General features: G+C 44.3%; 1 long non-coding RNA gene across 1 annotated transcript; it reads left to right on the top strand.

The window, feature by feature from the left end:
• Nucleotides 1–4,109: 4,109 nt before the first annotated feature.
• LOC143842591 (uncharacterized) lies at nt 4,110–11,263 on the top strand. The gene is made up of 3 exons (XR_013233201.1): nt 4,110–4,180; nt 7,617–7,709; nt 11,113–11,263. It is a non-coding gene; the product is annotated as an uncharacterized LOC143842591 (long non-coding RNA).
• The last annotated feature ends 345 nt before the right edge of the window (nt 11,264–11,608 follow it).

Here is an 11,608-nt window from a genome sequence, read left to right as displayed (position 1 = left end):
CATTCATTTTCTCCAGGCCTGTGCATTCCGGGTGTCAGGAGCCATCAACCAGCGAGAATGGCCATGGGGGAGAAGTGACTGTTCCTTGGGACTCCACCTGGCTCTGGGCTCCAGAAGGCTGAGGTGGAACTGTGGGGAGCAGTGTCTTTTCCCACCTTGCCAGGGCCGTAGGAAGACACCTTGGGAGTCCACAGCAGCTCCAGTGGGGTTGGGCAAGGCACAGGGAGGCACAGCAGCAGTGGCGGTGGTGGCATCCACTTCCTCTTCTTCAGGGCCAGTTGCTTGTAGTGTCTTCCCCCCCCCCCCAGTTGGTGAGTCTTCAGGGCTCAGCATGAAGTCACCATAAGGGTCCCCAGGTGCCAGACAGGAATGTCGGGCTCGCCCATGCACCATCTTCCATGATGGGGGCCTCCCAGGACATCCAGTAGAAGACTGGGGTCTCCAGGAAGGAGGCCATACCCTCTCCAATTCAAGAATCCTCATTTGTCTGCTTTATTTTACCAGCTTTCTTTCCCACCTGTTCAACCTGGATTCTCTTGATGAGTTTCTTCCTCTCCCTTATTTTAATTCTTTTCTCCCACTATATATATTATATCTACAAGCAGAGTTCATATTACCTCCTTCTACAGATGAAGGACTGACTGAGATCATAGTATATCACTGATTTTGTCCCGTCTGTAAAACAGTTTGGTGCTAATGGTATAGGAGTTTAAAGTACCAATGAAAGAGAGTAGCTTTACCTATTGCATGGACGCAGTAGCTTGATTAGATTGTCAAACTATTTATATCAGGAAGACCCCAGTGATAAGGGTTAGGAGGATCAAGAAGGTGGGAGCTGCAGGCTGGTAGGATAAACATTAGGCAATGGACAGTATGCCTATGACAGCTGAAGCAACCTTATCTGCAGCTATTTTTAAAAAATGAAAAAGAAGACGACAAGGGCCAAGTCAAAAAGAAATCAAACCACAAAAATACATTACTTTTCATGTAAGGCCAGTGAACCAGCATGTAGGAAATGAAATGGAGCAGAACAGCTTATTCCTTGGTCCTAAAGAAGCTTTTCTGTACCTTCGAAATCAATGAATAATACATAGAAAGCTTGCTTTCAGGATCTAGTTCTGCCAATGGGTAGAATCAGGCCTGAAATCTGGAACGCATTTTTCTTGATGACTTTGGCTCGTTAACAAATCGTCACTTTTCTTGTCTTCTTTTCCATTAATCAAGCAATCAAATGTAGTTGTTGTCTATAACAGTGGTCCCCAACCTTTTTATCACCAGGGACTGGTCAACGCTTGACAATTTTACTGAGGCCAGGGGGGGGGTTAATCTTTTGCCGAGGGACATTGCCGCTGCTGCCTGAGCCCCAGCTCCACTTGCTTTCCTGCCAATGCCCCTGACTTACCGCCACCCACTGGGAGGTGCTGCCAGCAGCAGCTGCACAGTGCCACGCCAAGGGGGAGCCCCAGCCATGGTGGCCATTGGACAGCACCAAAGGTGAGCTGGCAGCAGAGTGGCAGGGCAGCCCCCAAAGCAGCAGCCAGGGAGGAGGACGAGGAGGAGCCGCGGCCCGGTACAGACTGATCCACAGACCAGTCCCGGTTCCCGGATCAGGGGTTCTGGACCACTGGTCTATAACATCCCAGTGCTCTTATTCAGTTTTTTTCAACTCCACCAGTCATCAAAAGTATTGGCTTGTATGCACAAGCAGAAACATAAAAGAACTTAGCACAATTCTCCCTGTACCTAGCACTTCCCTCCTGGTATATTATCGGGCCCCAAAACTGGTTGAACAAAAGCCTACACAAGCAGAAACACTACTGGGGACAGGATTAGGGACATTTCATCAAGCTGGTACTTAGCCTTTGGTACAACAGACAGAGCCATTGGCAAGTTCCAGTGACTCAGTTCGTCCCACCAAACAGTTATCTTCCCACCTCCTAAGTTTAGCACCAGGTAGTCTTGAATTAATCCCACTGTTATTGTCAACACCATCCTTAGGGGGGTGCATCCTGAAATTCCCTAACTGAAAATACACAGAGCAATTATGGTTTTGGGATGTTACTATGATTTCTAGAAACGATCAACACAAATCCGGTATTTTTAGGCTTTAGGAAAAACACCCCCTGAAAACATCTGGGTTATTGTTCACGTTCAGATGCTTCCCATTAGCAGCAGCAGGAGAAGGTATCTTATTTATCTATCTATCTATCTATCTATCTATCTATCTATCTATCTATCTATCTATCTATCTATCTATCTATCTATCTATCTATTTATTTATTTATTAGATGTCTATTAACACCCTTCCTGACATAGCTGGCTCGGGGCAGTATACAACATTTAAAATCATACATGTTCAAAATGTACACAATAACAGCAGAAGCCAGTAAAATCATAAAGCCAGTTGATATCTGTTGTTGCTTCCAGTATCCTGCCTGGTAATCACTTCTCTTGTTCTTCTTTGATTCTTCTGATTTCTCAGGGAATGTCATTTCCCCCCCTCCTGTTGAATTCTTGCAAGGGATCAGGAGCACTCCCAGCCAATCACTATTGGAGAATGAGTATAGTCAGAGGCTAAAAGTAAAGGTATCCCCTGTGCAAGCACAGAGTCATATCTGACCCTTGGGGTGACGCCCTCTAGCGTTTTCTTGGCAGACTCAATACAGGGTGGTTTGCCATTCCCTTCCTCAGTCATTACCATTTACCCCCCAGCAAGCTGGGTACTCGTTTTAGCAAACTCGAAGGATGGAAGGCTGAGTCAACCTTGAGCCGGCTGCTGGGATCGAACTCCCAGCCTCATGGTCAGAGCTTCGGACAGCATGTCAGCTGCCTTACCACCCTGCGCCACAAGAGGCTCTTAAGTCAGAGGCTATAGAAAAATTACAGACTCCATCTACCAGCAACTTTTTAAATGGTAGTTGTAGGTCTTCAGGAGATGCCTAGCATGAAGACACATGCCACATAACAACTGGATGATTGATTCATGAAATGCAAACACACAGGCACAGTTTTGAAGAATTCAAACTATTTTAAAAGATTGCAGTGAGATGGGATAGTGGTTCACCGCAAAGGTGAAGGGAGCCAACGTATCACAAGAAAGAAGGATGGCAAATTAAGAATATTCAGAGGAAAATTACAGGCAGCCGATCACTACAAGAGTACATAAACCAACCAAATGCAGACACACAAAAACATTTTTTTAATGCTGGTGGCCAGAACTCTCCTGCAGAGCCCCCTCCCCCACAGTAAATAGTGGTGCACACTAAGAGGTATTTATTGAGGAGTCTGTAAAATTGAAGCCCTTTATTCTGCATTAAACGGTGGGGATCTATGTTCTGCACAAAACTGGTGCTATTATTTTTTTTTAATAAACAGCTGCATTCAGACCGGTTTCCTCATTTGGAAATAATAGCACCAAAATTCCAGAACCTGGAAAAAAATCAGATTTTAATCTATAACTGGTATCCAAAGATAAGGAATAAACAGTAAAGGTGTCTTCCACAAATCTTGGATTTGAAATTATGACAAACAATTCCTGGTTTCTTAATGGAAATGATCTGTCATTTTTTTTTCTTCCTTATTGGAATGCTGTGGCAAACTGAGGCCCAGGTATATACCAGTCTTTTCAACCCTAAATAATTACCCCAGTGAAATGGACCAGCTTTCCCCAAGTAAAGGGTACAATTTGCACATTATTATAAGAATTCTAGGACCTTAAACTTATGAACTGTTTCTATAAAACTCTTCTCATTCCAAAGAAAAGGACAAGTGAATTCCATACCTGGCAGAAAAGACATCACAGAATACAAAAGAATCCTTCAGGGGAAAAATCGTGTTGCCTGGTGACATGACGAGGCAATCTCTCATTGTTCAATGGACCACTTTAAGAGCTCACATGAAGGGGCTGAGAATGGGATTGTTGTATATGCAACTGGGGGGGAAAGGAGCCACACTGCTGGTATTTACTTCAGACACAGATGGGTTTGTGCTCTCAAGGCAATTTTGCTTTGAGTCTTGTGAATTATTCATTTTTTTATTTCCAGATCTGGAGTATGTGAAGTTTATCTCCCTCTGAAATATATATAGATGTCTGTACCCTGAAGTTCTTCCCAATGGGGTCTTAAAACGTCATGTATCATTCTGCCATGTCGGTTTATCTTCATGACAACAACCTTGCAAGGTGAGTTAGAGAGACGAAGTGACTGGCCCAAGATCACCCAGAGATCGCCAAGGTAGTGGGGGGATTTGAACTCGGAGCTCTCAGATCCTAATCTGACACTCTTAGGCTCTACACCATACACCTCTATGGTGTTGTTAGACTTCAAAAGCGGCAATGACGTGGTGCAGATGTAATCTTTCCTGATATATTAGCTGGGATTGAAAGCTTGATCATTCCAAAATGATCTTGATCATTCCCAAAAGCACGTGGGGAAGATATCAAAAGGCACAAAGGCGTTTTCTAAATGGTGACAGACTTGTGTAGTTTGAGAACCAGCATGCTGTGATACTTAGGAGCAGCAGACTCTAATCTGGATTTCATTCCCTGCAGTAATGGGTTTAAACTTCAAGTACAACGATATAGGCTAGATATCAGGGGGAAAAATTTCACAGTCAGAGTAGCTCAGCAGTGGAATAGGCTGCCTAAGGAGGTGGTGAGCTCCCCCTCACTGGCAGTCTTCAAGCAAAGGTTGGATACACACTTTTCTTGGATGCTTTAGGATGCTTAGGGCTGATCCTGCGTTGAGCAGGGGGTTGGACTAGATGGCCTGTGTGGCCCCTTCCAACTCTATGATTCTGTGATTCTATGAGTGGCTTTAGGCCAGTCACAGTTCATTCCCTCAACCCAAATGACCTCACAAAGCACCTGTGTTGGAAGAGGGAGGAAAAGTGATGGCGATGGGATTGTAAGCCACTTTGAGATTCCTTGGGGTAGAAGAAAGAAAGGCATAAACTTACAGTGCAGTGGCCATGGGATGTCTTCAAATCAGGTTTCCTTATAGTTTCCCTGCCACAGTCCCTCACCAGGGACCATTCCCATGATACTGGGCTTTTTCAGGGTTTTGTGTGTGTTAATTGGCAATTGAATGAATCCTGAATGTCCACTCTGGGAATCTGAGGTGACTGCTAATGATATTTTGAATGCTTAGTACACAATCAGATTCTATAAAAGACTCACCATGTAGATCGAAGCAAAGTTACGCCCAGCTGCTTTCAATGGGTGCGAGGGTTCACTAAGCTTAGCATTGCTCTGCAAGATATTCTCATGATCACATCCAAGTTAGATTTCCATGAAGCTGAATTTGAGGTAGAGATAGGCATGAACTGGGTGGCGAACTAAAGTTCATCACAGATTTTGTCCAGTTTGTGATTTGTGAAGCAATGCTCACAAACTGAAGAACCACCATAAACTTTCATGAATTTTAATGCGGCTTGTGGCAGCCCCTTTACATAGCTGAGCTGCACAAAACAAATTGCTCCTGTGGATCAGCAGTTTAAAGGGACTTTCTTTGGGAGCCAGCCTCTGGGCCTAGCCACCCAAGAAAGCTCCTTTAAACAGCTGAGTTGCAGGAGCAGGCTGCACCCACAGTTTAGCTGCTTCTGATCTAAACAGCTGAGCCACAGGGATAGTCTCCTTCCACAGCTCAGTTGTTTAGATTGAAAACAGCTCAACCAAGAGGGCAGCTTGCTCTTGTGGCTCAGCTATTTGGAGCCCAAAAATATCGAGCCACAGGAGCAGGCTGCCCTGCAGCTCAGCGGGTTCAGGCACAAACCTCTCAAACCCAGTTTGCCTTAAGAGCCTCGAGATGGCAACCCTGAGAAGGAGTCAATCAAACAATAAAACACAGGCGTTTTGTAAATAACTAAATAAGAATATAAAGGAAGAAGGAGAAAGGAGAGTACATGTTTAAATATATCTTGCATAGTTTATTTCATTCATTTATACCCTGCCTTTCCCCCTAGTGGGGACCCAAAATGGATCACGTCATTCTTGACTTCTCCATTTAATCCTCACAACAACCCTGTGAAGGAGGTTAAGATGAGACAGTGTGGCTGTCCCAAAGTCACCCAGCAAGCTTCCATGGCACAACTCTGGTGGATGTCACAAATACTCGTCCAGCACTCTTAACTGGTGTTCCACACTGGTTCTGTGGCTCTCACTACAAGCCCTGTATGTCCTACGAAATAGGATTATCTTAGTCACATCGATCTAAGGCATACTCAGAACTGTGATTTTCTCTATTTCTCTACAGGCTGTGAGCCTTATTTTTCTTTCCAGCTGCTTTCAAGTCAAGTTTAAGTTTGTGAAAGAAGGACGCTCCTCTTCTAAAGCAGAGTCTGCCAGAGGATTAGGAAGAGCCATCGCCTGTTCTAAAGAAACGGACCATTGATGAAAAATAATGATAAGCTCCAATAGGATCATTGCTCTCAGTTCAATTACTAATTAATAATGCTGGCTGAGAGCTTGCAACAAACAAACAGCTGGCTGTCAGAAAACATTTGCAATGCTAGCTTCAAACAGATGCATGCAAATGAACTGCTTTAGTGCCACTTTGTGGTGAAATTAAGAAACAGAAGCTCTCAGGTAAAGGCAAGAATGCTCTTTCCAGACCAAGACCCAAGCAGTTGTTAATTTCAAAAATTAGAATTGCTCAAACCGGCACCTCAACCAGAAGTCATTTTCTTTAACTAGAAATCCTTTTATCTAATGCCAAGTTGTGAATGCTCCTTGGCTGCTTGTGGATTAGACTAAAGCGTTATCTGCACATGTTAGGAGGAACTTTTTGTGGATTCTGTGTTGCAGGGCAGAGTCTCAGGTTCCAGAGAAGAGTCTAGGGAGGCCAAGCACTGTCAGTTCTGGTCTGGTTTAAATGCAGATATTAGGGATTGATCTACAAAAGGCTATTCCATATTAATTTAAAACTTGGCTTATATTATTGCAACCCAAGATATGGTTCTACTCTGTCCATCAGTCTACCTAATCATATTGCTAGTTGGTATCCTGCCAATTTTGCTGCAAAGACCTGTTTCAGCGGCTATAAACAAGCTGAGCTGATACTCAGAGTTCTCCTACATTACAGGGATCACATAGCAATTTGCCAGGTGGCAGTGGGTAAATACCTGCCCCTGCTCTCAGTCCCCTGCCCTTGATAATGGGAAGAGAAAAACAGGGGTGGAATGCTCAATAGCATTCTGACTGAGCAATGATATCAGGGCTCTCTCAGACTCACCCACCTAACAGGGTGTCTGTTGTGGGGAGAGGAAAGGGAAGGCGACTGTAAGCCGCTTTGAGCCTCCTTCGGGTAGAGAAAAGCAGCATATAAGAACCAACTCTTCTTCTTCTTCTTCTTCTTCTTCTTCTTCTTCTTCTTCTTCTTCTTCTTCTGCTTCTTCTTCTTCTTCTGCTTCTTCTGCTTCTTCTTCTTCTTCTTCTTCTTCTTCTTCTTCTGCTTCCTCTTCTTCTTCTTCTTCTTCTTCCACCCCAATCCAATTTTGAATGAACAGATCATCATGGTTTCATTTGCCACGAGTGACATAGCCCTCAAGCCAGAACTGATTGGCTGATATCATAACATCACATTCACTCATGGACCCTGATTGTCTTATTTTTCCTGCAGTCTGGGAAGAAGGCCTAACAAACTGGATCCGGAGGAGTTATTTTGCAGAAGAGCTGAAGTTGTAGGCACACGTAAAAGAAGACAAAAAAGAAGGTGGGTGGCAGGACCCATTGGGACCATTCAAAACACCACTCCTTTCAAGCAGGAAATGTTCAGGGATGAGAATTCATGTCAGCTATGTTAATAGTTTTGGTCTTCAGGTTCCTATTTCAGATTAAATGAGTTTAGCCGCATGTTGTGTATGTTCTAAAGCTACCTTGTGCTGTCCACCACTTATATTGAAGGGAGGAGACTGGGATTTTGCCAAGCATAGAAGAAAGGACAATTTTGTTCTTCTGAACATTTTTTTCCCCTGTCAAATATGTTGCCACTTGCAAGGTTTAGTAGCTTAACTTTTAATTTGCTGGCTGTTCCTTATGACTGCTTTCATTTCTGATTGAAAAATCTATGTTGGGCCCTTTCCTCTCCCCAGAAAACCTAGGATGGCACAAAAATCTTTTAGAAGCAGTGAGGAGGAGTTGTTCTTAATGACTTGGCTGTGTTTCATTGCGACAATGTTCTGCCTGCCAATTTTTGTTGCGTGTGGACTCTTAATATTTTTAGATTGAATTAAGTTGAAGTTTCTTTCACAAATGCTGTGTTGAGTGAACTCAGAGAGGCCCCATTCACATGGTACCCTAGCCCCTGTGCCCAAACCACCAGGAATTTCCCAGTCCTCCAGAGCTAGAAGCCTACCACTATCAGCAATGCTAGTAATAATAGAGTATTATAAGCAAGTGAAGCAGGGAAGAATAGTGCAGCCCTGTTTCATGCCGTGTCAGAACATGTGAAGCTAAGGTCAGAGCATGGGACAAGGAACAGATCTATCTATAACATATATAAAACGTGACTAGGGTGGTGGGAGGAGTTGAGACTCATCGCCTATCTGATTGGCTGTCTGTTCAACAAATGGCCAGTTAGATAGGCTGCCCTGGCCCTGGCCACATCCCCCTCCAACTTTTTCCACATGGAAGAAGTGCCAGCCCACTCTACTGAACTGACAGCGGATGGTAAACCAGGCAGCGAGCAGGAGCTGGGAGGGAGGGGGAAGGCCTGGGACTGCGGTTGGTGGCCTCCAGAAGGTTGCCCAGTTTGCAACCAGAGCCTGGGAGGGATGGGACGGGATGAGCCCTCACCTCGCCGACATGTGCGGGGGGGGCGGGAACGCCAAGATCTCCTTGCCGCCGTCTGCCCATCCACCCACATGTGGCCTGCACCAGCCTCCAAGTTGTGCGCTAGGGGCCCTGGCACTGGATGAGGTTTAAAATAAATAAAAAAATAAGAGCCTATAGGATGAATCCATGCCTCATAACCCTCAGGTAACCAGTCCAAGACCTGCTGCCCAGGTCATTTGGTTAGAATGAGGCTGTAGCTTTTATAGCACAAGCAACTAATCAAATGGTGGTCATGAAAAGCTATTCACAGTACTGGTGTCCACCACTGTGCAATCGATGAAATCTGTGGCAGTCATAATTCCTGGTCGCTGCTTATCTCAAAAGCCATCCTGATTGTAAGGCAGAAAACGATTTTATTTTTTCCGCAGGAATGTCCTTGTTTCTGTTCCATCACAGACTAGAAAACAACTTGGCCATTTCAAAAGTACAATATGAAGAATCGTCGGCCACATCAAATTTCACAGTGACTCTTTAGCTTGCATAAACTGGCAGTCCAGGGAGCAGTTTCTATATGATTAAGAAAACAGGTGGCACTTAAAAAAAAAAAAAACTAGCAACCAGCAGTGGACTCATTAGGTATTTGAAGGTAGCTCTCTGTCTGCTGATGGCCCCAATGGAACCCCAGTGAAGCAAATAAGTGAAATGGAATCAATACCATCACCATTTATTTTTGTGAAATACCTGCTTTCAGTGGCCAGTCTGTGCTGCCGTAAACAGAAATACAAAGTGAGTCACCACATCATTCCCTCAAGAAGGTTCCCAACTGCCCTATTTAGATGCCTTGCATGGCGGCAACAGAATGCTAGTAGCCGGCAGCTCCAAAGGTCTGTATTGTTAGCAAAGTAAATAAGGCAGGTAAGGTTGCACACCCTGATTTAAGAGTAGGTAAAGGTTTATTAAGGAATTACCATACTAGATAGTGCAGAGGAGAGCCAGAGACAGGAGCTGACTACACGCCTAACTAAGAGAGAGAGACTGGAACCCTGGCTTCCGAGAAGAAGCAGGAAATTGCCCCTAAGAGTAGCAGTTAGGGTTGGGCTCTTCCGCCTCCAAAGCAGCCATTCCAGCCCAAAGTGCCCAACTCTAGTAGCAATCTGGAGACAAAGAATGACTTAAGAAGAAGAAGAAGAAGAAGAAGAAGAAGAAGAAGAAGAAGAAGAAGAAGAAGAAGAAGAAGAAGAAGAAGAAGAAGAAGAAGAAGAAGAAGAAGAAGGACAACAACAAGGACAAGGACAAGGACAACAACAACGACAAGGACAACGACAAGGACAAGGACAAGGACAAGGACAAGGACAAGGACAAGGACAAGGACAAGGACAAGGACAAGGACAAGGACAAGGACAAGAGTTGGTTCTTATATGCCGCTTTTCCCTACCCTAAGGAGGCTCAAAGCAGCTTACAGTCACCTTCCCATTCCTCTCCCCACAACAGACACCCTGTGGGGTGAGTGAGGCTGAGAGAGCCCTGATATCACTGCTCAGTCAGAACAGCTTTATCAGTGCTGTGGAGAGCCCAAGGTCACCCAGCTGGTTGCATGTGGGGGAGCAGGGAATCAAACCTGGCTCGCCAGATTAGAAGTCCACACTCTTAGCCACTACACCAAGCTGGCTTCACCAAGCTGAATGTTATAACAATAGCTAATTACTGATACTGGCCAAGGAAGTGCCAAAAACACTCCAAATAAATTACAGAATTGTGAGAAAGATTTAAAGGATGAGAAGTTGATGTGAACATGAATGATTGTGTGTGTGTGCAAAGTGCTATCAAGTCTCAGTTGATTTATAGGGAAGAAGACTAACAGAGGTGGTTTGTCATTGCCTGTCTCTGCATCAGGAGGACCCAGGGACTGCTTGGTTGTCTCCCATCCGAATCCTAACCAGGGCCAATATTGCTTAGCTTCTGAGATTCTATGAGGTCAGGATAGATTCCGGTCTGGGAAATCTGAGAGCAAGAGGTGTCATTTAGCATTGACGTTAAGGAAGCCTAGCAACTTGGAGGCTAAAGCATGACTGAGGGATGTGGATGGGGTGGGAATTATTCTTGCTGCCACTCAGTGATAAAACTTGTATTAGTGACAAAGATTCTGATTGCTTGGTATTTTGAAAAGTTGCAATGATCCATCATCCCATAGATTGTAGCCTGAAGTAAAAAATAACAATCTGGGCAAAGATCCCTCGGGAAATCTCCTGGATGAAACTACTCCCATGACAATTATGTCAAGTTACCGCATCCCTAGTATTTTTACTCTGATGTTACTTTAACTTTGCCGTTTCTCCCCACAGCCTACCAGATCGTCTGTACTTATTTCTGTGTCTGAGAAAACACAACCAACATGAACATTCTTCATCCGTCAATTGCAGCCCTTCATCTGTCAGACGGTGCAGATGGTGCTTCGGTGGGGCCACCCTTGGTCACGGTTCTCATGAGGCAACAGCAGGAGCAATGTTGTGCAGTTTAAAAGAAAATTAATTGCACCTTTCAATAGTGTTTATAGAGGAGGATTCTCCTCCGCACAGAAAAAACCCTGAACAACTCTTTCTTTTATATGTATCCCTTTCAATTACTAGTCTATTAACACCACTCTAACTGTGAGGCTTCAAGTAAGATAAAGAGCTCTTTCTAGTGGCAAATGGAATAATTACACCAGCAACAGAAGAAGCTAATCCTAAAGGAAGCTCAGCTCTTAAGGATCAGTTAAAGAAGTTAAATGATCAAGCCTGTGTGCATGCAAAGAATATTTAAATTCCTACTTTACAGGAATATATAATGGACATTTGG

The sequence above is a fragment of the Paroedura picta genome, chromosome 8 (assembly GCF_049243985.1).
Source record: "Paroedura picta isolate Pp20150507F chromosome 8, Ppicta_v3.0, whole genome shotgun sequence".
Taxonomy (NCBI): Eukaryota; Metazoa; Chordata; class Lepidosauria; order Squamata; family Gekkonidae; genus Paroedura; species Paroedura picta.
The sequence above is the reverse complement of the archived record's forward strand: the minus strand, read 5'-3'. Positions and strand labels throughout refer to the sequence as shown.